At 43.6% G+C, this 25,276-nt stretch overlaps 1 protein-coding gene and 1 pseudogene across 3 annotated transcripts in view; one reads left to right on the top strand and one right to left on the bottom strand.

Annotated features, from left to right (window-relative positions):
- The first annotated feature begins 2,091 nt into the window (after positions 1 to 2,091).
- The window catches only part of SUSD6 (sushi domain containing 6), a 97,882-nt gene continuing 74,697 nt past the window's right edge, over positions 2,092 to 25,276 (top strand). The window contains exon 1 of one of the 2 annotated variants that reach the window (XM_019641370.1): positions 2,092 to 2,392. The gene's annotated coding sequence lies outside the window, so the exon portion shown is untranslated. Of the gene's footprint in view, positions 2,393 to 2,692; positions 2,786 to 25,276 lie in introns of those variants that run through there. The other variant, XM_019641371.1, reaches the window with a different exon arrangement.
- Positions 17,464 to 17,904, bottom strand: LOC109382091 (10 kDa heat shock protein, mitochondrial pseudogene; annotated as a pseudogene). Its single transcript, XR_002123875.1, has one exon. The product of XR_002123875.1 is annotated as a 10 kDa heat shock protein, mitochondrial pseudogene (transcript).

Raw genomic sequence — 25,276 nt, 5'->3', positions numbered from 1 at the left:
ACAACTAGACTGAAGAACAAAACGACAGCAACTTGTCTGTTCCCCTTCCCCCAATTCCCCAATAAAAATCTTTAAAAAAAAAAAAGAATGAATTCTGGTTTTACAACAACATACACGCTAAGTGGTTTTTGATGTCAAAAAAATCTCTCTGAGCCTGTTTCATGTGTAAAATGGTGTTAATGATACTTAACTTGGAAGATTGTTGTCAAAATTAGTGGTGAAGAATAGAGTGAAGAAATAAAATGGAGTCACTATAGTCAAGCTGCTAAATTACTAAAATCAAGTAGGTTGAGGCATGAGGAAACAATTCTAGCCTTGTTTTAACTAGCCCGGGAACTTAAACTTTTGAACTTTCCAGTCCTGTATCAATGCCTGGATATGCACCAAACCTCCAAATAACCCTCTGATTACTCCATGAAGGACTAAGGAAGAAAAGTTCACATATCCAGACCACCTAACATCCATTATCCAGATCATTGGTCATCTAGAGGATTACCATCTTGCACCAATCCAGAGGCTAAAACCATAGAACTGATTCATCTCAAGATGTACTTTTTATTATAAAAACTTGTAGCTTTTCTTTCTTCCTCGGAACTCTCTGGGTATGGTCTAGTTGTGTTTTCGGCTTACAAACCCTAAGATCCTTGAATAAGTCTTTATCGTTTATTTCTAGCCAAAGCCTCCAGACTCTTCAAGTTTAACAGTGGTTACATGTATAAAAGAACTACCCAGTACCTGGCACACAGTAGGTGCTCAATAAACAGTGGCTGTCATTCCTGTTATAAGTAATAATGATAGCAACAGAGACATGACTACTAATTCTGATCCTTTTCTGTCCTTCACTTTTAGGGAACCAATCTTTTTCCTGCCCTCGAAGTGGTACAGGTACAAGCTCCGAGTTACATTTCTGGGAGAGGGAGAAGGTATACCCTGTCCTCTGAGTCATACCACGGGAATGACCAACTCTTCCCCATTTACCCAGGACTGTCCTAGTTTTTATAGCATTGGAAGTCCCAGTCCCTGCAACTCCCTTAGCCCTAGGATGATTGACTACAAGCGGCAGCAAAAACTAAAAGTCTGTGGGTCCAAGTGTAGACTCTGGCAGATTCTCAAGTAGGAGTGCCTCAACTTCTATTGAGCACCTCTGAGACAGGCACTATACAAGGCCCTGGGGCACAAAGATAAAAAGTCACAATCATCCCCATCAAAAGGCCACAAGCCTTGTAAACACATCAGCAGAGGACTTATCTCCTAGGACTGCAGTGTGATCACCACTAAATGATGTCACCACAGTGGACAAACTACTCCTGTGTGTGTATATATATATATAGTATGTGTTGGAAAATAGCCACGGGAGGTAAGACTCAAGATGGGAAATAAATTTAGGAGTGTAACAAGGTTCTAACCCTGACTCTGACAGTCCTAGCTGTGAACTTCAGTTTTCTTAACCTTGAGATCTGTCGTGCTTTTAGCGTGCTGAAGAATCATTTGGGAATGCTCATTAAAATCTTAATAGATCCCTGAGTCTCACCCTAATTTTACTGAATCGGAAGGGCTTAAGGTAGGATCCCAATTCTGCATTTTAACACCCGCCTCACCCCTCTGAGCAATTCTGACGCTGGCAGACTACCACCACGGTTTGGGAAGTACTGCTTAATAGGGAGATAATGACCTGCGTCAGGGATAGGTCTGGCGAGCGATTCAAAAGCTAATAAGGCAACATGTGTGAAAACACCTTGTGAACCTGAGTGCAAACCAATTATTTGGAAATAATAGTAATCCAATAATCCAAATAATATCCAAAAAAATCTAAATAATACTAATAGTAAAATAAGTGGAAGACGCACTGCAAACGCGGCACAGTCCACTCAAGCACAGTTGACATGACTGTCTCTTTAAGACGCCCCCCCCCTTTCCCCCGTTTACCTCTCGTGGGGCGTGCGCCCCGGCGGCGGCGCGTGCGTGCTGGCAGCCGTCGAGCGCCAGGGCCTCCCAGCGGGGCGGTCGCGGCGGCGCGACGCCGGCGCTTGTTGCGTGCGCGCCTGGCTCCACCCCTTCCCCTCCCCTTCCTCTCCCCCTCCACTCCCCCTCCTCTCCTCCTCCGTGGGCCTCCCCCGCCCGCGCGGTACAGCTGGGCCAGTGACGCGAGAGCTGCTGCCGCCGCCACTGCTGCTGCGTTCTCTTCTCCTCAGCCGGCGACAGTCTCGCGCCCTGCCTCCCGCCTCCTCCTCCCGGAGCGCCGGCCAGCGCCATCCAGACAAGGGCAAGCGCGGCACGCGGGGCCTCGCCTAGACCCGAGAAACCTGCGGGAGCGCGCAGGCAGCGGAGCGAATCCCAGCGCCACAGAAGCTGCGAGCGCCCCCATCCCGGAGGTCGCCGCACCGCTCCCCTGGTAAGTTGTCACCGTGGCCGGGGGGCGGTGGGGTCGGGCATTGTGTCACTGGCGCTCCCGGCCAGCTGTCAGGGGCGCGGGGCCGGCGCGCACCGCCCGTGAGGGACACTGGGGAGCCCCGCCGGCCGCCCGGCGTCGGCTGCTCTGCGCCAGTTCGGCTGTCACCCGGCCGCGAGCCCCGCGCTGGGGTGGGCCAGCCGGGCACGGTGCCGGGAGGGCAGCCAGGAGAGGCTGTGCTGAGGCCGAGAGGAGGACCAGGCGGCGGGTTTGCGGCCGGGAGCTCAGTGACCGGAATCAGGGCGCGCCGCTCTGGCCTCGCGGGGCGTTCGGGGTCGCGCTCGCTGTCGGGGAGTTCAGGGTGGAGACCACAGTTGGCGGGTCGCTGGAGAGGAGGTAAGCAGAGGTCCTCTTCCTTACTACTGTTATTATTTTCCCCGCCAGCCGACCCAAGCTGCAGGTCCTGCGTGGGGGCAGGGTTGGCTTAGCGACAGTGGCTTTCCTGAGCAAACCTTGCAGCCCGTGTGTGTGAACCCCGGAGCTTTCTGCAGCCCCCGCGTCTCGTCTGGTCTTTAATCTCAAAAAACTTTTCTTATGATCCGGACTGAGACTCACCGAAACCACTTCCTGTTTATATATGTAGACTTTCTGTTTTACTCCTGCTTTTTCAGCGACTCCAGATATTAAATGTAGGTCTGCCTCTCCCACAGAGTTGTGGCTGTGGGGCTGCCGAACTGGAAAAAGTTACCGGTAAGGAGCTGAGGAGGGAGAGGTGGTTTAGGGGACCGTAAAACCTAGAAGAAAAGGGGCGTCAGAATCAGGTCTCTGGCTGGTTTGAGGGAAGTTCACATCTTGGCAAAGAGGCCTAATGCTGCTGTTCCCACAGAATGTTCTCTCCGTGGCAGGCGGCTCCCTCCCTGGTCTTTGTTGCTCCTGGTAACTGGGCTTGTGTGTGTTCTGTACAGAGGAGCAATAAAACTATCCAGTTCATTTAAACTTAGGTATTTACTCTCTTTCTAGATCTACAGAGGTCGGGAGTGTGTCTTTCATTTTTTTTCACAGTGCTTAATTCATTTCTGTTCTTTTCATTACTGAGGTTTAAAATATACTAGTATGTATGAATGACACACACACACACACACACACCACCCCCCCTTTCTGTTTTGGGAATTCCACACCCAAATTGTCACCATCTAGTAGAGGCTAGTAGAGACATGTGCTTGGCATTAAGATCTGAATTTTCTGGTCTTTGCAATGTTAGCTGGATGTATATTCAACCAGAAATGAAAAATTTCAAAGCACTGCTTCTCAGATCCTGAGTACCCTTAACTCTTCAACGTACACATTTATGGTATGCTTGCACAACATTCATTTGTTCATTCATTCTTTCATTCGGTGCTCACAAATATTTTTGTGATACACAATGTATGCCAGACACTGTGCTAGGTATTGGGGATACTGCAATGAATAAGACAGAACCCAGCCAATGCCCTCATGGAGTTCAGTCTTTAAGTCAAGTTTATTTTGGTTTATGTTGATTTTCGTTGGTGGCCATTTGCTGCTTAAGGAACTTCTGCCCAATGAGTTAAATAGGACACAATACTGATATGAAGCCTGATAAATAGGACTTCCTGTCCACAGAATGACTTTTTGGATACAGAGCTTCCTGTCCACAGAACAACTTTTTGCTCTTTTCATTACTGTGGTTTAAAATATATGTATGAATGATGCACACAGTAGAAGTGGCATATGAAATAAGTGCTCACCTACAACTTGACTGGGACAGGTCCCTGGGTGCTCAGAGTGGGGCCTGCCTCTGCCTTTGCCCTGCAGTGTTTAAATCCTGAGCCAAACCCACTGTCAGATGGCAGAGTTCAGCTTATTTGCTGGGGCCTGCCTTTTCAAAGCCCAGAATTTGGGCAGATAGAAGAGAAAGTAAGGTAAAATAAGGTGTTACAGATGGAGGCTGGCAGATGAAGAGACCTCAGCACTTTGTCTGGTTTCCTGGCATGTCTCCATCTCGTGGTGATTGAACGTGTGTTCTTATGCAATGGTTCATCTCCTGGCAGGGGATTTCCTCCTTTGCTGTTGCTGGGGCAGCAATTCCTACAGCTACCCTCTCCCTGTGTACACATACATACCGACATATCCTCCAAAGGTAGTGATTCAATTGGCTTATTAAAAGTACATATTTCAGATTTATTGCTGCTAAGCATTGTTTCACTCCCTCAATGGTTTTCCATCCCCAGATAAAAAACTTGTCTTATGTTTTAAATTTTTCCTTGTGCTCTTTTTCCATATTCTTAGCTCTTTGGACAACCAGGTAACTACTGGTATCTGTTTGTGGTCTCAGAGAATTACAATATCTCTAAGAAAAATTAGCGAGTCACATAATTTTACTCATTTCCTTACCCAAACAAGTGAAGTGGGGAGAATGTCTTTAGCAGAGCCTCTTGCAGGCAGAGAAGGAAGGTCAGAGAGTGCCTGTGCTTGTTTTTTCCTTTTAGTTCCCCATTTACCAAGGGACAAATCACTGAGAGGCAGTAGCAGGGCTATAATGCCTTCTTGCAGGTCTGAAATATCTACAGAGGCCTGAATGTCAGCAGAGCCACTGGGCCCAGTTGTGTAATTGCCATGCATGAAGCATTTTACTGAGCTGAACTGACATGCGATCTCCTAGTTGAAGCTAACCAGCAGTATTCATTTTCCCTCTTATATCTGCTTGGGCAGCAGGGATATCTTTTTTAGGGGGCATTCCCTGAAGCAGTAAGAGAAAGATGAGAAGCAACAAATAAAGGAAGAAGCCCAGTGCCTTTTTTCCCCCAAAAAATTTGAAAGCAGATATTGTTCCTGTGCAGACTTAGGTATTGGGGATTAAGACACTTGGGTTAAATATAAATAAGCATTGGAACAAATGCATATATAATAGAGACTCTTTCCCCTGGTTTCTCCTCAAGATGGCTTCAGTTTAGAGGTCACGCATATATCCCATTGTAGCAAGATTTCAGTTAATGGAATTAAAAAAAAATTAATATTCTTAAATTATGTTGCCACATTGCAGGGAACATGGAAACTAGAGCAGTGAGAAACAATGCCTGATGCCTGTAATGTGGGACGGCTATTTCCATATTGGTGGGAGTGAAGGATGCAGCTTGAGGTTGGGGCTAGGAGTTTTGTGATGAGTATTTGAAGCTGCTAACAGCTGTGGATCTGAGACCAGTGAAGCAATTTCAGGACAGCATTGGGGTGACCATTCTTGAGCATCTAGATACCTGTTCACTCCCACCCTGGCCTGGATTCAAGGCAACAGCCATTGTTCCCTAGGATGATTGTAAGTTTATGAGTGTCTCTTACAATTGTAGAAAGCTTTCTTTGAAAAGGTAGAGGTGCTGGGGAAACAGTTACCTCCTACAAGGCTTAGGTTTTAGTGGCAGAGCCTGTCAGGCACCTGTGTATGTGCTCCCATGTTTCAGTGAAGGTGTCCTTTTTCTTTCCCTTTTAGTCCTTTGGCCTAGAAACCAGCAGGGTTCCTTCTATCTGCTCTCTCATCTTCTGGTTCTTACCAGAGTGTGGAAGTCTCTAACTCTGCTGGTAGACCTTGCAGTGGCACCAAGCTGGGTCACTTCAGCCATGAAAGGCCACCTGTGCTATTGTCATGGTTGGACAGTTGAGTCCCTGTGAAGGTACTGGTATAACAACAGCAGAAAATGAAACTATAGTGAGAACTAAATGGGTTTCACAGACGCTGCTGTTGCCCGTGATACATTCTCCCTCCCTGGCTTTTACATCTCAAAAAAGGAAAATAGCCACCCTTGAAACATCTGAAGGCTGCATGCCAAGAATCAGAAAGAGAATGTTATTGAAGCATTTTTTTCAGGCAGAAACAGATGTAGTTCCCTGTTACTGTCTCCAGTATTAGTAGATCCTTAAAATTATCTGATAGCTGTGTGCCCTTAAATGTACTACCACCTCCCACACACATATACAAGTGTTATACTGTTTTGGGGTTGGTTTTTTTTTTTTTTTTTTTTTTTTTGTGTGTGTGTGTGTGTGTGTGTGTGTGTGTGTGTGTGTGTGTGTGTTTATTTGGCAGGGCCCCTTCTCCTTGATTTGGGTAAAATTAACCTTGGATTCCTGATGACAGTTATAGGTTCTAAGTTGGTTTGCAGACTGCAGTTGGTGACTGACAATTCTTTATTACTCAGAAGAGGATCTTTTGTGGTGAAAAATGAAATGATTCAGGATTCTTTTCTACTGTACTTGGAGCTAGGACACAAAACCTCACGAGAAGAGACACAAATAAGGGCTTTTTCCCAGCTCCCCCTCAACCTACCCTCCCTTTCTTATCCTTTCTTAAGGAGGGGAAACATCCAGTCTTTCCAAGTCCAGTCTCCTACCAGTAGTGACTTGCCTTCACCCACAGAAGTTTAAGATCAGAGTGTGGAATTGCTCTGTGTGTAGGAGCAATTGCTGAAATTTTGGCTAGACTAGGCTTTGGCTTCTGATAAAGCCAGTAAAATGAAACTGGCTTCTGAAAATGGGATAGTAGCGTTTATTCCATTCTGTCTTATTTGGGCTATTCTCAGTAGACCTCAGTGAGCTAAGTGAGAGGAAGTTTAAAAAAGGGAACTTGAAAAAGAACAAGGTGGTTTTGCTTATTTTGCATTTTAAATTGTAGCTAGGCAAACTGAGGGAAGACTGAGGGTTTTGTTTTCTTTAAAATCAACAATACACTGAGACAATATTGCAGAAAGCTTGGGAAATGAGAAAAAAAATCACCATGATTCTACCATCCTAATAAAAACATCATTTCCATGTATTCTATTTTTTGTTTTAGTTGGTAATCCCAGTACATTCAATTTTGTGTTTTGTTTTTTTCACATAGCATTATACCATAAACATTTTCCTTATCATGGCACATAGCCTTTTGTAATTATTTTAATGGCTTTATAATATTCCGTTATAGATAATTTGTGATTTAAATATACTCTCTTATACATCTAGATTATTTCTTTTCTTTTTTTTTTTAAAGATTTTACTGGGGAATTAGGGAAGGGGAACAGACAAGTTGCTGTCCTTTTTGTTCTTCAGTCGAGTTGTGGAGGATGTTGCTTTATTGGCCCATGTTGTTATTATCATTGCGCTCTTCCCAGGTGAGGCAGATCAGTCGCCGGCCACTGGATGGCCGCTCATGGCAGCTCACGCCGGCTGCCGGCCACGCATGGTAGCTTACGGCAGCCCACTGCAGCAGGGGCTGCAGCCTACACCGTCACCGGCTAATCATGACAGCCCAGCTCCAGGTTGAGCTGTTGTTCACCATCTTAGATGTAGAGGGCGCAGCGTCACTGGCCCTCATGTGGGATCCGAACCGGGACCCTGCTGCTCAGAGCTAGCGTCCCAAGCCAGCTCTTAACCAACGCGCTACTCAGCCAGCCCCATCTAGATTATTTCTAAGTCCGCTCAAGGAAATTTTTTTCAGAGGGGTGATTTTATTTCGTCTTATATATATTTTGAAAAACAGCTTATGGAGACATAGTTTCTATTCAACCATTTAAAGTGTACAATTCAGTGGATTTTAGTATATTTACAGAGTTGTATAACCATCACCATAACCTAATTTTAGAACATTTTCATCACCCCAAAAAGAAACTCCATTAGTAGTCCTTCCCTGTTCCTCTGCAGTGCTTCCAGCCACCGCTAGCTAATCTACTCTCTCATTTACCTATTTGTACATTTCATATAAACAGAATCATATAATATGTGGTCTTTAGTAATTGACTTCTTTCATTTAACCTAATGTTGTTGAGGTTTATCCATGTTGTAGCATGTGGCAGTACTTCATTCCCCTTTATTGCTAAATAATCTGTTGTATAGATATACCGCCTTTTGTTTATCCATACATCACCTAATTGATGAATGGATAAACATTTGGGTTTGTTTTTTGGTTATTAGGAATGATGTTGCCATGAACATCTATGTATAAGGTTTTGTGTATACATATATTTCATTTTTCAGGGAGATATTTTAAAAGCTGTGTTCATTTTCTACTTTGGAGTTACCATTCTACTTGGTTATGCAGTTTGTTTGGGGAAGAACAGTGTTACAGCAAAATCTATTGGTCTTAAGGTGTTGAGGATATTGCCCTGAATCAAAAGAAGTTACACACATAAACACACACACACGTGCACACACACATACAAAATCATGTGTTTCTGAAGTTTGAACTCCTCAATAGCATTGTTTCTAAATCTTTGTTTGGTGTAGAACTTTAAACAGTAGTGAGAGTTGACAGATGCAATAGTGCCTAAATTCAGTGCATATGTACTGCTACTTTTTTTTTTTTTTAAAGAGGATTTTCAGCATGAGGCCTCAGTTCTAAATTGCATCATTGTGTTTTATGGAGAGAACTTTACCACGAACCCCATAGAGGCTTCCTTATCAAATGTAATTTATAGGTCTTAGAAGCATTTCCTTTCCTTATGGAAAATTCCATGCCAGGGTTGTGCACCTGCTTGGAGGCTTCTGCTAGGCTGGGGAGTGGAATGCTTACTGAATAGAGAGCCAGTCAGCGAGGTAGGGGGGAGGGCTCTTACTGGTGGACCTTACTTGCACCCGAGGTTAAAAATACAGATCATGCTAGACACAAAGAGGAACAGATGGTGCTGCTGGAAGTGTAATTTCCTCTACAGGATTTACCCCTGTGTAGTTTCACATCATACCAGACTGTTCCTGAAATAATGCAATAGCTGGTCTTGCTTTCTCTGCTCTTAGATTCCTACCAAAAGCTTTTGAAAACATGTATGTGCAAGCTACCTAATTTTTTTTTATTAGAGGGTCAACATGACTCCACCCCAGAGAAACATGTGGGACACAGGGCACATGCCTTTTGTCCAACAAACCAGACAAAAACCAGGAACTTGAATTATTTTCTCCTATACCTGGAGCCAAGCCCAAGGATTAGTCCTTCCAGAAGTTCCCGTGTGTGTGTGTGTGTGTGTGTTTGTGTGTGTTTGTGTGTGTGTGTATAAGTGCATGAATGCAGCCATAACTTTCCTGCCATAATTCATTGCCAAAAGTTTTGGATTTGGAGTAGGCTCTACCTGTCACTGCAAATTCTATTCCCAAGTCCTTGGAATCTTAAAAGACTGAGTGAGGTGAGACGACACTTATCTGAAGATTCAAATTCTTGACTGTAGTATCCAGATGTTATCACAAAACTCCTTGCACAGCAAACCACGTATGTGCCGAGACTCTGTAGGCTCATGAGATGCTAGAATTGGAAGTATGGAACTTTGGGGATCATCTCACTACCTCCTCACTTTATAGAAAGGAAAAACGGGAAGTGTTCAGAGCTGACTTTCCTGAGTGGTGACAGGGCCAGGGGAGAAACCAGCGCTCCTGATTACTAGTGTAGTGCTTTTTCTACCCCAGTGTGTTTGGTTTCTCTTCTCTGGGCCTGTCCCAGGAAGGGGGATTGGGAGCAACATCAGGGTGTGTGATTCATATTGTTAAAAACAAATTCATGCCCATTTTGTGATTGTGGTTTTGAGTCTAATAGTGAAAGTACAAAGGGGAGTGAGTCCTTAAGGGTAGAACTGTTCTCAAAATGGGCACTGTTATTCTTAGCTTGGGCCTGCTTATTTATTTTATCTCTATACTGTGCTGCTTTGCAGTTCAAAAACACCACCTGATCCAGGCCAATGGGGTGTGTTTCTCTGAGTCGTTGTCCCTTTTGGGTCCTCTTTGCCCAGGTGGGACAGGAGCAGGAGCTGGTGGCCTTCTAGGTGTAGTAGACTCGCCTGATAATTGGGAACATGTCGTCTGGGAATGCTGATGCTCCCTCCCTCCTACCGCATTAGCAGAGCAGAACCCTTCACAGCTGGGGTTCTGGTTTCCTCAGGTTTATTTATGGGGCTCAGCCACCCATCCAAATGCAGTGTGGACACAATCTCTAACCAGCCAGGAAGGAAATAGGCTGCTTGGGCTGACTGAGGTCATATGTGCTACCTCTCCGCATCCTGAAAGCCGCACTTTTGTGTTCACTGGGTGCTGCTCTTTCAGTTGGCATGCTCAAGACATTAATAGAGAATTAATAAGTGGTATGTTGGCTGGTCCACACCTTTATCAGTCCTTGATTCCTATCCGCCTCCAGGTAGAAACTGTCATGAGAAGGCTTTCTACCTCCTTGTTTCAGTCCTGTGGTCATTTTGCTTGTTACACATCAGTGTAGCAAGGAAAACAGGCTCTGGGTTTCATAAGAGTTCATTGGTCCATAATTTTTCCATTTACATGCACTTTCAAGTCATAATAATTTATGAACTGATAATCTGGTTGGGCTGTGACTTCAGGCTGGTGGGAGGTGGGTAGATGGTTGCTGCAGAAACTGATTTAGTGAGCACTGTGACCTGTGCTAGGTATACAGTTGTAAATAAGGAATAAAATGGACACAGTACTTGTCCTCATGGAGTTAACATTCTGGGGGAATAACCGTGGATTATTTAATTTGAGAGTAGTATTGGAGGAATCTGTTGTGTAAAGTCGACTTGCAGCTTGACTACTCTGATGGAGTTGCTCTGACTTTTTCAGTGACATCTGTGCCCCAAACCAGTAATCACCCTGGAATGGAGGAGGTTTTAAAAAATATCCTTGGAGACTTCCTTCTGGCCTCCCAAGCAAGAAAGCAAATTGCCTTTCACTGTAGAGTGAGCTAGGTCTAGGAGTTTGGTCTGGTGTAAGGATTCCTGTTTTCTGGCTTTTACTTAACTAATCCACTTTCAATGTGGGAACATTTTCTGACTCTGAAATACCTGTTTTTTTAAGTTAAGAGAGAAAAACAGGTGTGTATTCAACAGTAAGAAATTGTGAAATGGACAGGATCAGTGGTGTGAATTCCTTAGGGAATCTTTTTCCTCCAGCTCCCTCAAACCTCAGTTTTAGATATAAATATTGATTTGTGATCCCTTTTTCTGATATATCTGTGGCTGTATAACCTGCTTAAGTCAGTAAAGGGCCTAATACAATATTGGCAAAAATAAAGTTCCCAATAAATGCACATCCCCATATATTTTGCCTCTATGGGTAGCCATTTCTGTGTAGGTCCAGGTTCCAAGCTGACATTGGAAGTCCTCTGAGGTCAGTGACTGTCTTGTCCACTCCTTTGTACTCAGCTCCTAGATTAATTTGTTGGTTGATAAGTAATTGACAGGTTATAGAGGATTAAAGTAAAAAGAATGAGAGGGCAAGGTGACTTTGAGAACCATGAACCTTGATGACAGGGAATCAAAGAGTGGCATTATTAATGAAATTCTAAAAAGACATTTGGAGGGAGGCCTGGTTTGAGTGAAAAATAAACTAGGTGATAAAATGCTATTAACATTCATCAAGTTCACTGTGACTGGTGCCAGAAAAAGAAGACAGCTCAGGAGCCATGAAGGTGGGAGGAGGTAAAGGAAAGACAGGGTGTTGGAGGTTGTCCAGAATGGGGGGAGGGGCGTGTGTGTGTGTGTGTGTGTGTGTGTGTGTGTGTGTGTGTGTGCCACTGTGAATCTGGTTGCAGGCAACAGTTAACATAGGATGGCTTGTTTTCTCTTTGTTCTCCAGAATTGAACTCTTTTGGGGGTAGTTCTGTTACTTCTGGAATTATAAAATATAATTATGTAGGTCATCTCCTTTGAGGGTCTGTGTATGCTTTTGAAAAACCACATCTTTGAAAGAAGGGCTGCTGTGTACAAATGCTGACTACTTTTCTTGGGATATATGTGAGCAACAGTAGAATGAACAGATTTCAGAGCCTTTGGTGTTGATAAAACTATGAATAGTAACAAGGTAGATATTTTTCAAGCAATGCCTCTGAACACATTTATTAATTGAATAACTATTTATTGAATGCTCTTTCCCATATAATCATCTCCCCATGGGGATTCTTTGCAGCATACAGTCTAACAGATTTTTTTACTTGTTCTCCAGTGTTTGGGTTACTCTCTTTTACCCTCATAGATTTCAACCCTCATAGATTTCATGCCCCTTAAGGATGGAAAGGACTGGTTTAAGTTTCCTCTGTTTTCTCTACAGGCTGGGTATCCATATTAGTAGCAATAAAGATTTCTTCATTTTACAAAGTGCTTTCACAGAAGACATTATGTAATGCACTGAAGAAGGTTTTAGTCCCATTTTACAAATGGGAAAGCCAAGGCTTTTGATAACCAGTAGACATTTAGCAGCCACTGTACATGTAAATACTGATGCTGAGTCAGCTGGGGCTCAGGCTGAATCAAACATTGGTATCCCATGCAGGGAAATAGGAAACCTCCTGGAATTGCAGACTGGGTAAATTTTAACTTGCTCATGAAAAGCAATAACAACCTCTTTCCTGTTCCCCCCACCCCCATCTCAGCATAGGTACTCTCAAGGTCAGTATATTTTTGTGTACTGATGGGACAAAAATGTGTAAATGTACCTAATTCAAAAAGGCAATTTTCATCTCTCGAGGAAAAGGCATTCCCATATAGCCCAAGAGGCTTGTAATTTTTGGAGGAGGGAAGGCCATTGGGAGAAAACCCTGGTATCTAGAAATCTATGCAGTTTGGGGTTAGTAGAGAGTCCAATTGGGAGTATGCCAGAGCAGAAATTCAGAGTTCCTTGGGTTCCAAGGGCTCTGTGATGGGGATTTTGAGTGGCTCTGCAAACTTACTCTGTATCAGGCATTGTTGCAATCTTAATTCTGTCTTTCTGCAGGTGTGTTCTGACTCCAGCTAGCAAGGGTGAGTCCAGGGCCTCCCCCAAGATGCCCCTGATAATTGTTTCCAAAGGAGTACTGTCTTGGCCTCAGAATTCATGAGGGTCCTGAAGGAGCATTCTTCCTTTTTTTTGCTGACCAGGGACCCCTGGTCTCCTCTAGGTGAGGCTTGACCTCCTCTTCTCCGTTGACCTGTCCTGTTTTCAGAGACAGGTGAGCCTCTGAAAGATGAGCCTGTGTGGGCAGTGAGGATGTAGAGGTGAAGGTCCTGCCTCACCCATGACAGCTTAGAGTTGAGGAAACATAAAGTAGTGCTAATGTTACGGGACAGGGTGTCCTTGGCCAGCCCTAGCTGTTTTTCCATTTAGTTGGGAAAGTGGAGGAGTAAGACTGGCTCTGGGCCAGGCATAGTTTCCCCCTTTCCTATGGTGAATGAAAATGAACGATTGTTTTAAGAAGTAGGTACAGAGCAGGAGGCAGTGGAGGAGAGCAGGCCTCAGAATCAGACTGACCCTGCTTTCACTCTCAGTTCAGCCACTTACCAGTGTATGACCTTGAGCAAGCTTAAATTCTCTGATCCTCAGTTTTATCATTTGTAAAATGGAGATGATACTTGCAACACTACCTATCTATAGAAGAGTAGCTACCAAAATATTAGTGATTACCTGGGGTAGGAAATTCTGGGATGAGGAAGGGTAACAGGAAACTAACTTCTTCAACTTTTTTGTGTCATTTGAATGTTTCACTGGTATGTCTGACTTAATTAAAATTATGTTTAAAAGCATTCCCTCAGAGGATTATTCTGAAAGTAAATAAAATAGGATATTTGAAACACTAGATACAGTGCCTGACAACCAAAGATACTCAAATGGCAGCTTTTTTGGGGAAGAAGTGATATTAGTAGTCAACTCTTGCTCTTATTGTGTTAGATTTTGTGTCTGGTTTGTGTGGCTTTGGGTAAGTCTCTTCGTTAAGCCCCATCTTCTTCAACTGAAAATGGGGGTTAACAATAGTATCTTATATGTAGAGCGTTTGCAGGAGACCATGTAAAGCAGTCAGCCTGGTATTTGGCATATAGAATTGCGCAGTAAATATTAACTGTTATCAGCACCGGCCAGGGCTGTGGATGTAAAAGGCACCACCGGCCTGGACAGAGGGGATTATTGAGGGTCAGTTTGGTGGGGCGGAGCAAGGGGGAGATGCCAGCTTAGTAGCAGGTCCTTTCTCCTCTTTCCAAGGCAGATGGACCACATACAGAATGACAAAAGAGAGAGGCTTGTTTCCTCTCTCTTTTTTTCCCACATCCTTTGGCTTGGTTGGTGGTAGACGCCTCACCACTGCCCTTGTAGGTTCAGGTCTCTCAACTCCTTTAGGTCTGTTCTTTTCTGTTAAACTGCCCTGCTGCTGGAATCTACACTGACAGCCTCACGTGCTGAGTCTGCTCATCTCTCCCTCTTTCATCTTGGAAGGCCAGCACAAGGATGGGCTCAGTTTCTCTGGGGAAAGGCATCTCTGCACACCACTTGGGTACTGCCTATGACTTCCCACCTGCTCCATAACTATCTGCCTGTTTGTGGGACTGAATGGTTGAGCTGAAGCCCGACTTGGTGGGAAATAAAATTTGAGCTTTGCTGTCGGCTCTTGCATTTTGAGAGGAAAAACCCATGAGTGATTTCTGCCCAGTATTGTTTCCAGAGAGAGAGTCTCGTCCCCAGACTCAGTTGTGCGGGCTAGAGCTGATCACGCCTCCGGTTTCTCAGCTTGGGTTTGTTCAGTGTACTCATTCTTGCCCTCTTGGTTCTCTCTCTATCAGACTTGACCACATTTGCCTTGCTCCCTTCTTCATGGGTTGTGAAATACTTAACCAGTTGATGAAATATACAGGCAATACAATAAATGTTTTACTAATCTTAAGTTCGCTTAGTAGACTGGATGAAGGTATGTGCATATTTGTACAGACTTTTGCACTTGATAGTTTTTGCATTGTTTTCATGTGTTTTAAATACACCTTTTCCCAAATTTGCATCTAGTGGTGGTTTACTCCATTTTTCTTTGGACTGTATCCTTGCTGTAGGTTCACATCGGGTTCACATTTTATAATTGCCCATCAGGATCTGAAGAGTATGAGGGACGTGCTATCGAGGCATTCACTTTTCATTACTTAATACCAACCAAGTCACTGCACCTCTAGACAAGTCTGCTCTGATTCCCAGCCTGGTTTCTTTTCCTTGTTTATGGCATCCAAGTGCTTCCCGTTGGCTTGGCAAAAGAAGGATCCTTAGACTATCTTAAAGACCTCATGGAAAGGGCCCTCTTACACTTAGCTAATTGCACAATTGGACTGCTCAATGGAGAAGCCACCCTCCCATCTGCTTTATGTAAGCCCCTCTAAAACACAAGTTGTTAAGGCTGTTTATCATGTTTCTGTAGTATTTATCTGGTTTTTGAAAATAGACGTGCTTAAATTAAATCTGGCTATAAAGGTGATGCCTACAAGTTTTAGAGGAGATACTTAAAAATGAGCCAAGCCCTGGGTTTATTTCAGGCCTTATCACAAACTTGCAGGAGCAGCTTCATGGCACTAGGGAAAGAGGAATGGTGCACTGCCTTGGAGCTGTCATCTAGGATGCCACCTTTTGGGAACCATGTTGTAGGCAGTCCCTCGCCTATGTGAGTCGTGCCTGGGCCTTAACAGAAATGAACCAGATGGGTTTCTAGAAAATTTGGCAGATATTCTTACTGTCAGAATTAATGAAAAATTTTTTACATGTAAATGTGGAATTATGGGAACCTTCCTTTTGGGGTTTTAGTGCTACCATTGCCTTACAAAGTCCTTTATCCCTTGTTTCTGGCCAGAAGGGACTCTCAACTCTGTCTTCCCATCCCCTCTGGTTATTTGCCTCATCAAATGAGTCATTTGTGGTGGGGAGGTAGGTGACCAGTCCTCTCTATAGTGTAATTTGAAGGTTGCTGATGGGACCATGTGCCCAGAATGTGCCTGCTTCACAGATAATATTGGTAATGAAAATGTTCATCATTCGAGTTATTCCTGTGGATTAAGATATTTGGGTGTAGCAAGTATGATACTTAGAAAGAGTGGCTGTATCAAGGTCACAAGGCCCAGAAAAGAAAGAAGAAAAACCCTGTGGGGAGTGGGACAAGGCAGGGAGTGCATGCTGTGTGCCAGACTTCGTACCGGCTGCTGTACCTAGGTGGGCTTATCTTCACTGTATAGATCAGAAAACCAAGCTTTAAAAGTTAATTACTGTAATTTACTAGGTTGGAGCTAGAACCAAGTTTGGAGTGATTCCAAAGCGTATGGGCTTTTCTATAGCAGATAAAATATATGGATTAGGAAGTTGGGATAGAGGATGAGGTGTGAGGGAGACAGAGGACAAATGCCTGGAGAGAGGAGGACAGAGCCAGGTAGGAGCCGTAGTGGAGGGGTGCTTGGGAGTGGATTGTCTTGCGTGAAGGGTGTGGAAAGGAGAGGTTGAATAGAAAAATAAACCAAAGTAGAAAAAAAGAAAAAAAAAAAAAGGTTGGGGTATACCTTGGAGGGGTGTGTACCATAGGTATAATGGCAGCTCTTCTCTGAAGCTCTGTGGGGTTTGTTTTGGGGTCTGGAGGACCAGATAGCCTCTGTATTTAGGCAGGTGGCAGTTGGGCCCTGCAGGAAGCCTTTTAATCCCTGGTATTTATAGAGTGGCCTGTACTCTACTGAAAGGCAACTCCCATTTCAGTTAATGAAGGCAGCATCATCTGCCTTTGAAAACACCGCATTTATAGATCCCCGTTTGGCCCAGTGGGAGAGGCTAGGTAATGCGCTGTTATATTATTGCAACTCCCTGCTGCCTCAGAGGTTGTGCAAAGACTAGTTCCACTAAGTGACCCCTAGCTGCCCCGTCTCCAGCAGATGCTCCTTTTCAAGGATGAGTTGGAGTCAGGAGTGGGAAAGGTAACCCTCTTGTCTCTGTGTTCAAGGTAGCCAGGAATTCCCTAGAATGATGATTCTTATTTGTTCTCAGTTCCTTGCCACAAGGCTGGGGTTGCTGTTTACAGTATGGCCAACTCTATATTCAGTCCAATTCAACACTGATTTATTGATACATGCTAGTATGTGTGGGAGGATGGTATACAAAGATGATTGAGACAGGTCTCTGACCTAATGAGGGAAATGATGAATAAACAGCTCCGATGGTCAGGCTAGTTCCATTTTCTTTCTTTCTTTTTTTTTTTAACGATTTATTGTTATATTTTTGTTTGGAAATGTTTATATCAGTACAGTGGAACTAAATTTTAAGAGACGCTGGATGTCATTACTTTGGATATCATTACTTTATTACAAAAGAGAAACATGGAAATTATTTACATGATGAGATTTCAGAACTTCAGTGGAATGGGCAGCTTCACGTGATGCCATGTCAATAGTGATTTATTTCAGTCTACATACTTTCCAAGGATGTCACCATCCCTAAATAAGAAATAATCCTTGTCCTCTATAACTACTTTGGTGCCTCCATATTCTGGAAGAAGAACTTTATCTCCAACTTTCACGCTAACTGGTTGAATCTCTCCACCCTTTCCTTTAGAGCCGGATCCAACAGCTACTACTGTTGCTTGCAACACTTTTCCTTGAGATTTTTCTGGAAGCATAATGCCTCCTTTGGTTACAGTTTCCGCAGCACTCCTTTCAGCTAATACTCGGTCAAAGAGGGGAAGAAGCTTTCTAAATGCCTGTCCTGCCATGACTCCCGCAGCAGCAAGCAGTTCGTACTGTGCTCTCGCGCCGCAGCCGCAGGGAGAGAGCTGCAGTGAGTTAGTTCCATTTTTTTATAGCAGGAAGTGTTCATAAACTTCCAGTCTTGTCTAACTTAAATGGTTATTGTGAAGACTGATTTTGTAATAATGATTGAAACTGCTTCGAAAAGTATAAAGCTCTAGATTCATGCAAAACTTTCTTAATATTACAAGGTGGACTCATAATAAAAGATAATACGTATTAAGTGCTTTTTATGTACCAGGCACTGTTCTAAGTGCTTTATATGTATTAGCTTATTTAATCTTCACAGCAACTTTGAAGTAGATTGCTTACATTATACCCATTTTATAGGTGTGAAAATTGATGCCAGAAAAGGATTAAAACACCTTTCAAGGATGCACAGCTGTTAAGTAACAGAGTCAGGCAGTCTGAACTCTTGGCCACACCATGTGGCCTCTGTAAAGACCTTGAAGGAATTCCACCTCTAGTGGCAGCAGCCAGGACTTACCCTAAGAAACCAAAAGGAGCAGGAAATGGTCAGGCTGTTGCTTAAGAAAGTGTTAACATTTCTGCATAACTTAATTAAATTATTGAAAGCAATTCCAAACTTGAAGGCATCTTTCTTGGATAGCAATGCAGTTGAAATACAAGATAATTGAAAACAAAGAGGAAGGACAGAATTGGTGAGCTCATATATGTGGATGGACACTTACTGACTGACTAAATCAGAGAGGCAAAACTTGAAAGCAAGGATATCTTTCTTTAATTTACAAACGAATTTGCAAAGATCCAGGCAGTGTTCTCGGTGTTGGGACTCTTAAAGAACACACATTAAAAAAACATAACTTCCCCTCTCAGCCTATTGCTCCTGAAGTTTCTATTAAGGATATCTGCATTTGATCATTAATATACAATGTATCCCTCTTTGGCAGTCATTTTCCAGAGAAATCAGGTTCTTTTTTTGAGGCAACTTCTAGCCAGGTAATATTTCCAATGTGGAAGATTGGGGGCAAACATTCGTGCAGATCTTGAAGTCAATCTCTTTATCCAATGCATGTCATAAGGTAAAGAGAACTCAGGGAGTAAATGTCTCTGAATTCCTGTTTCACTACACTCCATTCTGTCAACAGCATTATTAGCTTGTGGTGCCTGTTACTGGAAGTGATTATCTGTCTCATGAGCAGTTCAGAGGAGTTAGCCATCACCATCTAATGACCTAGTTCCCAAATCTTGCAGTGGCTTCAGAAGTGTCTTTGGAATACCCCAAAGCAGCAGTGTTTCTCAAAGTGTGCTTTAGAATTACCTGACCTACCCAGTGCCTTGGGAATCAGTTCCCTTGTGGGTGGGGTCCTGGCATCTGAAATATTAAACACACTTCCCTCTGCACTGGTTCTGAAGTAGAGCTGGAAAGCCAAGTCCAAGCCCACCATAGAGCTGCAAGCAGCAGTGTGAACAATATTCAAAGCTTCCTGTTTTCTTTTTATAATAAACGGGAATTTTGCCTTCTGTCCTATAATAAATATATCCAGGATAATTTTAATATAAAATGAATTACTTTTTTTTTTTAAGATTTTTTATTGGGGAATTGGGAGATGGGAACAGACAAGTTGCTGTCCTTTTGTTCTTCAGTCTAGTTGTGGAGGACGTTGCTTCACTGGCCCAAGTTGGCACCATCATTGCGCTCTTCCCGGGTGAGGCAGATCAGTCACCGGCTTCTGGACGGCCGCTTACTCTGGCTGCTGGCTACACACGGTAGCCCATGGCAACCCACTGCAGCAGTGGCTGCAGCCTACACCGTGGCCGGCGACTCAGGGCAGCCCAGCTCCAGGTTGAGCTGTTGTTCAGCATGTTAGCTGTAGAGGGCAGTGTCACTGGCCCTCATGTGGGATCCGAACCGGGGCCCTCTGGCGTCCCAAGCCAGCTCTTAACCACCGCACCACTCGGCCGGCCCTGAATTACATTATTTAACATGGAATAAATTTGAACCTCTACCAAGATTGCATGCCTTAGGGTTAGACTGCTTAGTTTGTAATCTTGGTCGCATGAATTGTTATCTGTGTGACCTTGGGCAAGTTATTTAACTTCTCTGCTTTGCCTAAAAATGGACATAGTAATAGTACCTACCTTTTAAGGTTGTGAGGATTAAATCAGATATTAGATGGAAGATGCTTAAATCCATGTACAATGATTAAGCAGTCAAGGGCCAGTTAATGATACTATTACTATTATCCTGAGGTTTCATGTTACTGATCATATGACCACCCCAGTTACAGAATTGAGTCCTGCAGGATGACAAAACATCCCATTCCCCATTGACACAGCCAGACCACAGGCTTATAAAGACCATTTGCCATCCACAAGAAGCCTTAACAGAGCACTGGGAAAATGTTGTATGATCACAGGTAATCTTGGGTCACATTCTAGTTTTAGTTCTCTGAGGACCCTGTGTGAAGGGTATAGCATGACTGTTCTCAGGCAGTCAGAATCTGTCACAGGTGCGAGAGAAGTACTTGTTCAGAAAATGTCAGAGAATCCACCACGTTGTTTTAACCAATTGTTTGTTCTTCATTCAATCTGCACTCTTTTTTCCCCTGTTATTTTTGTTTAATGGTTAGAAAAGAGGGCTCATTGCACTTTTCCTTTGTAAAGGTATACATCTCAAATTCGTTTCCCCCATTAACTTACTGGGGTTTTTTTTAATTTAAGAAATCACAAGGTATACTTGTTTCTTAATGAAAGATTAAGAAATAGAGGTTACTCGCAGTCATGTGATTTCCCTTCCAGAGGTCACCACTGTTCACCTGTTATTTTGCTACTTTTATCTATGATGGTCAGGGATGGCAGAGTGGCTCACAGGGTGTTAGAAGCAGGGGCCGCACTTCTGGATGCTAAGCTGGCCCTCCTGTGACTCATAGCCTTACATTGGGCAGCCCTACTTTGGGATGAGCACTTGGCAACACCCTTGTCCCCAAGTGCCCTCTCCCCTTCATAGCAGTTAGTATGGAAGGCCAACTACTTGTTTCCAGTGATGCTGCATACTCAAGCATTTTTGCCCTGGTTCATGTAGATTCTGCTCTTCTGGTTTTGTGCTCATTTTTCACATAGGCAGGTCGTGAGGGATCTTGGGCCTCTTTTCTCTATAGGACTGCTACTGGCTGTCAGGGTTGATACTTCCCCATCTCATCCCTTCTCCCTCACTAAATGCACCTGGGAAGGCTCTGTCTAGGAGGAAAACTCATGGGTAGGGAGAACACTGCCTCAAGTTTTCTTAAATGTAATGTTTCCTCCCCTTTTTCTCTTTTTCCCAGGATAAGACCTGCCAGTAAAACTTTAGTGCAGGACTATTGAGATGTATTTATCACTATTGTGAGGGAGAAAGGAATTGTCATCTCTTCCATATTGATCCCCTCCACCCCGTTGCAAATGGAAATTATAGGAAATCACAACTAGCCTAAAAAACCTTGGGCAGACTGGAAGGATGGAATGTGTAACCCCCATTCCTAGAAACAGGCAGAATGGCCAAGCTGACTGACCTTAGCGTTTAGTAGTCAGGGAGCCAAAGCATGGCCTGAAGATTATGTCACCATCTGGGAACTGAAACCTGAGTCTTACCTGCTCTCTGACTTCTATGTCATCATCACTCCCCTCTTCTGAGCCCCTCCTTTCCAGTCATTAACCAGCCCCTGCCAATTCTTTCTTCTGTAAGTTTCTGTCACCACCACCCTGGCCAGACCTCATCATCCTGTTTGGCCTCCCAGCCTGCTTTAAAAGTCTCTCTTGTCACATTCATCTCCCTTGAACAGCGTTCTTGTCTCAAGTGAGAATAGGCAAGAGAATGAAGCCCTGTGTGTGTGGGAGGTAGTATTACCAGCCCTTCCCATGGTGGCAGGCTCCTTGAGGGCAAGGACCATGAATTCTAGTGCCTCTTACACTGTGAGCCTTTCGTCAATGCTTGTTGAATTGGATTAGGTTAAGCTTCCTGCTCAAGAACTTTCCTTGGCTCCCCACTGCTGACTGATCCAAGGCTGAATTTCTCTGCCTGTTTTTCATGGCTGTACAAACTGGCCTTACTGTAAGTATTCAGTTTAATGCTTAATACTTTGTAGAATAACCAACATCTGCTATGGGATAGATACTAGGAAAACTATAAGAATTGTCCCTTGTCCGGAAGGATCCCAAATGGAATTTTTTTTCTGTTCTTCCCTTGTTCTTGGCCTTCCCCGCCTCTCCCACTTTCCCCATCTGCTTTCTAACCTCCCAGCCCCCAATTTATCATGCTTACTTCAGCCTCCAGCCCCAGAAATTCCCTCCTTCCTTCTCCATACTTATTCAGCTATCAGGTCAGATCTCCCTTTCTTCCTTTTTAAGACACTGTTTGTCTTGGTTCAGATCCCTTTCTTCCTCTTCTTCTTTTTTCCCATTATTTTGTCCATAACTCACAAGTGGCTGCTTGTTCTTCATTATTTCCTAATTACTCATACCTCATGATTTAGTATAATATTTTACTGGACCTACATGGAATACTGAAATAGATACTCTTGCCTTACTGTGCGCCTTGTTTGCTACCTGGGTATGCAGCCTTCCCAACTCCATTGAAAATTCCTGGTTGGCTGAGACCTGTGCCTTCTGTAGATTTTGCAAGCTATCTATAGAGAACTCTCAGGAAATGGTACGTGGGGTAGACAAAAGGTAGATGCATGGGGTAGGATCCTTGGAGATGAAAGGTGATCTGACAGCTTTTGGGAGTGTGGTTCCTAGCAGGATTTTGGATGGCCTGGAGCAGAGCAGGGATAGCCAGAAGACCATCCAGGAATTTTAGGACTCTGGAAACCAAGACCTGAGAGAAAATGGAAAGGACAGGAAGAGTCCAGCTTATCTCTAAGAATTCATTCTGAGATTCTCTAAGAATTCATTCTGAGATTCTCTTGAAACCCCGGTGGGAAAATGTGTTTCCCCTAGAAGTAAACCAGGGTTCTTGGGGAATTGTGGTGAGGCCATATACCTGTGTGGTAAATCCTCTCTAAAGGAGGATGTGAAAGGTCCCTGGCCAAGGGAAATCTTACAGTTTAAGGGAATAATTAAATGGCAGACACTTCGAACTGAGGATTTGATTTATTTATATTCATGGCATTTGTATTGATTTCTTCTCCAAAGTTTGGAGATTTGAATGTATTCTGCAAATACAAACATTTCCTTTCTTTGCTTTGTTAATGATGGGGCTTATAGGTTTATGTTGCATTTTTCCTTTGAATAATAGAATCTCCCATGAAATTAAAAACTGTCTTCCTCTTTTGACTTGGGCAGATTTTTAAGCATTGTGTCGACTTTTCCCCCCATCTTCCTATTATTTCTCAGATGCACCTAGAACTGTGAATCAGGTTAGTAACATCTGTGGGATAAGACCAATTTCAGCCAGCTGAATTCCCTGTAATCCAGTTTAAATCTATGGGGCACATCGAAACTTACGGGAATTCTAGGTAGGAAGTGTGGTTGCAAAGGCAATGCCATTTAATTGTAGCTTGTTTGAAAATAAAACTACTCGAATTTTCTTCTCATAAACTTTCTCTGAAATACCTCTTTAGGTCTTTAATTTTTGGCAAGTAGGTATTGGGGTGGTAGCCTCATTACTGTTGTGATAGAGGGGTATAATAAGCCAGTGGGTAATTTCCTAGAATCCTGAGCCTTTGAAAAATGTTACTCCTTTTGGAAAGTAGTAAGTGCAGAAACCAGGCTGCTTGTCTTAGATTAATACCCTCTTCCCATTCTATTCTCAACTACTAAGTACTGTGGCCTTAGTCTACCTAAAAACATGATGGCTTAACTTTGTTTAAATGTCTGCAGCAGTTTGGTAATAAGGTTTATTTTAGCCTTTTAATGATGATGATGATGATGATAATGTTGACGTAAGGGAAGTCCAAACCTGTAGAGAATTTTTATGAGTTCATTTGAGTCCAACTGATGATATATTTTGGGAAGCAAAATCTCAACTGATTGGGAAAATGTTCCCGAGAATGGCAGTTTTGCCGCTTATTTTATACATTAGAATCAAAGGGAGGAGACATAAGGAGGGTTCCATGAAATCCATTGGTGATAGATTAAGGAGGTGGTAGAAAGCATAGCGGACAAATCTCTAGAATTGGATAAAAGGCAAAATGGAGAAACATTTTTTACATTGGTGAGTACAGGATAGTTAATAATTTTAACACAGCACATAGAGATGTATGTGGGGAGCAAGATAACAATGAGGGGTTCTGTGGTCTCCTGCTCTGGTGCCTGGGGGCTTATTCCAGTGAGGAGTCTAGAAGAGAAAATTTATTCTGATATTTCAAAGATATGTTATCCTAGATGCATAGGAACATGGACAGGGTTCACTTAAGGTAAAGACTGACCTTTGCTAAGGAAGCTATAAGCCTGGGACATGACTACCCGCCACGACCTGCCCAGTTAGGAATTTGTGATCAGACCATCCTGTGTGGCTACTTTCGGTCTCTTGAGTTTGTCAGGCCTGCCATGTGGCTCCCCTGAGCTTATCAGGTTTATTGCATAGCCAGCCTCTTTTCATTCACAATAATAATAGACACTGAGTAGCAGGTGCACTGATTGAGTTGTGAGCTAGTTCTTTCTAAGACTCCTAGGAAGAAACTGACTATACATATGAAGGTCTTAAGTGTTAAGTAGAGGAGGAAACAGCCGTGGATTGTAGATAAATCATCTGCTCAAAGGTTATACTTTAGAGAAGTACTTTGAACGAAGTTGTATTTTTTCTATTTGGAATGGGTGCTGTTGCTTCTCTTAAGAAGGCTTTTTAAAATAGTATAATGGTTCTTCTGGAACTCATAGCAGGATTCTTTTTCTACCCTCTCCTGTATTTACAGCTGCTTTTCCTCTAGGGGAGAATTCATCTGTCTTCAAAAGCAGAGAGAGGGCCAGCCAAGTGGCGTGGTGGTTAAGAGCTGGCTTGGGATGCCAGAGAGCCCCGGTTCGGATCCCATATATGAGGTCCAGTGACACTGCCCTCTACAGCTAAGATGCTGAACAACAGCTCAACCTGGAGCTGGGCTGCCACGAGTCGCCGGCAACGGTGTAGGCTGCAGCCCCTGTGGCAGTGGGTTGCCATGGGCTACCATGTGTAGCCAGCAGCCAGCATGAGCGGCCAGCAGCCGCAGTGAGCAGCTGTCCAGAAGCCGACAACTGATCTGCCTCGCCCGGGAAGAGCGCAATGATAATACCAACTTGGGCCAGTGAAGCAACATCCTCCACAACTAGACTGGAGAACAAAAGGACAGCAACTTCTCTGTTCTCCTTCCCCCAATTCCCCAGTAAAAATCTTTAAAAAAAGCAGAGAGAGGGCCAGCCAAGTGGTGTATTGGTTAGGAGTTGGCTTGGGATG

Source organism: Hipposideros armiger, unplaced genomic scaffold (assembly GCF_001890085.2).
Source record: "Hipposideros armiger isolate ML-2016 unplaced genomic scaffold, ASM189008v1 scaffold_59, whole genome shotgun sequence".
NCBI classification, from domain to species: Eukaryota; Metazoa; Chordata; class Mammalia; order Chiroptera; family Hipposideridae; genus Hipposideros; species Hipposideros armiger.
Note: the sequence above shows the minus strand (reverse complement) of the source record. Positions and strands in the feature narration are given on the sequence as shown.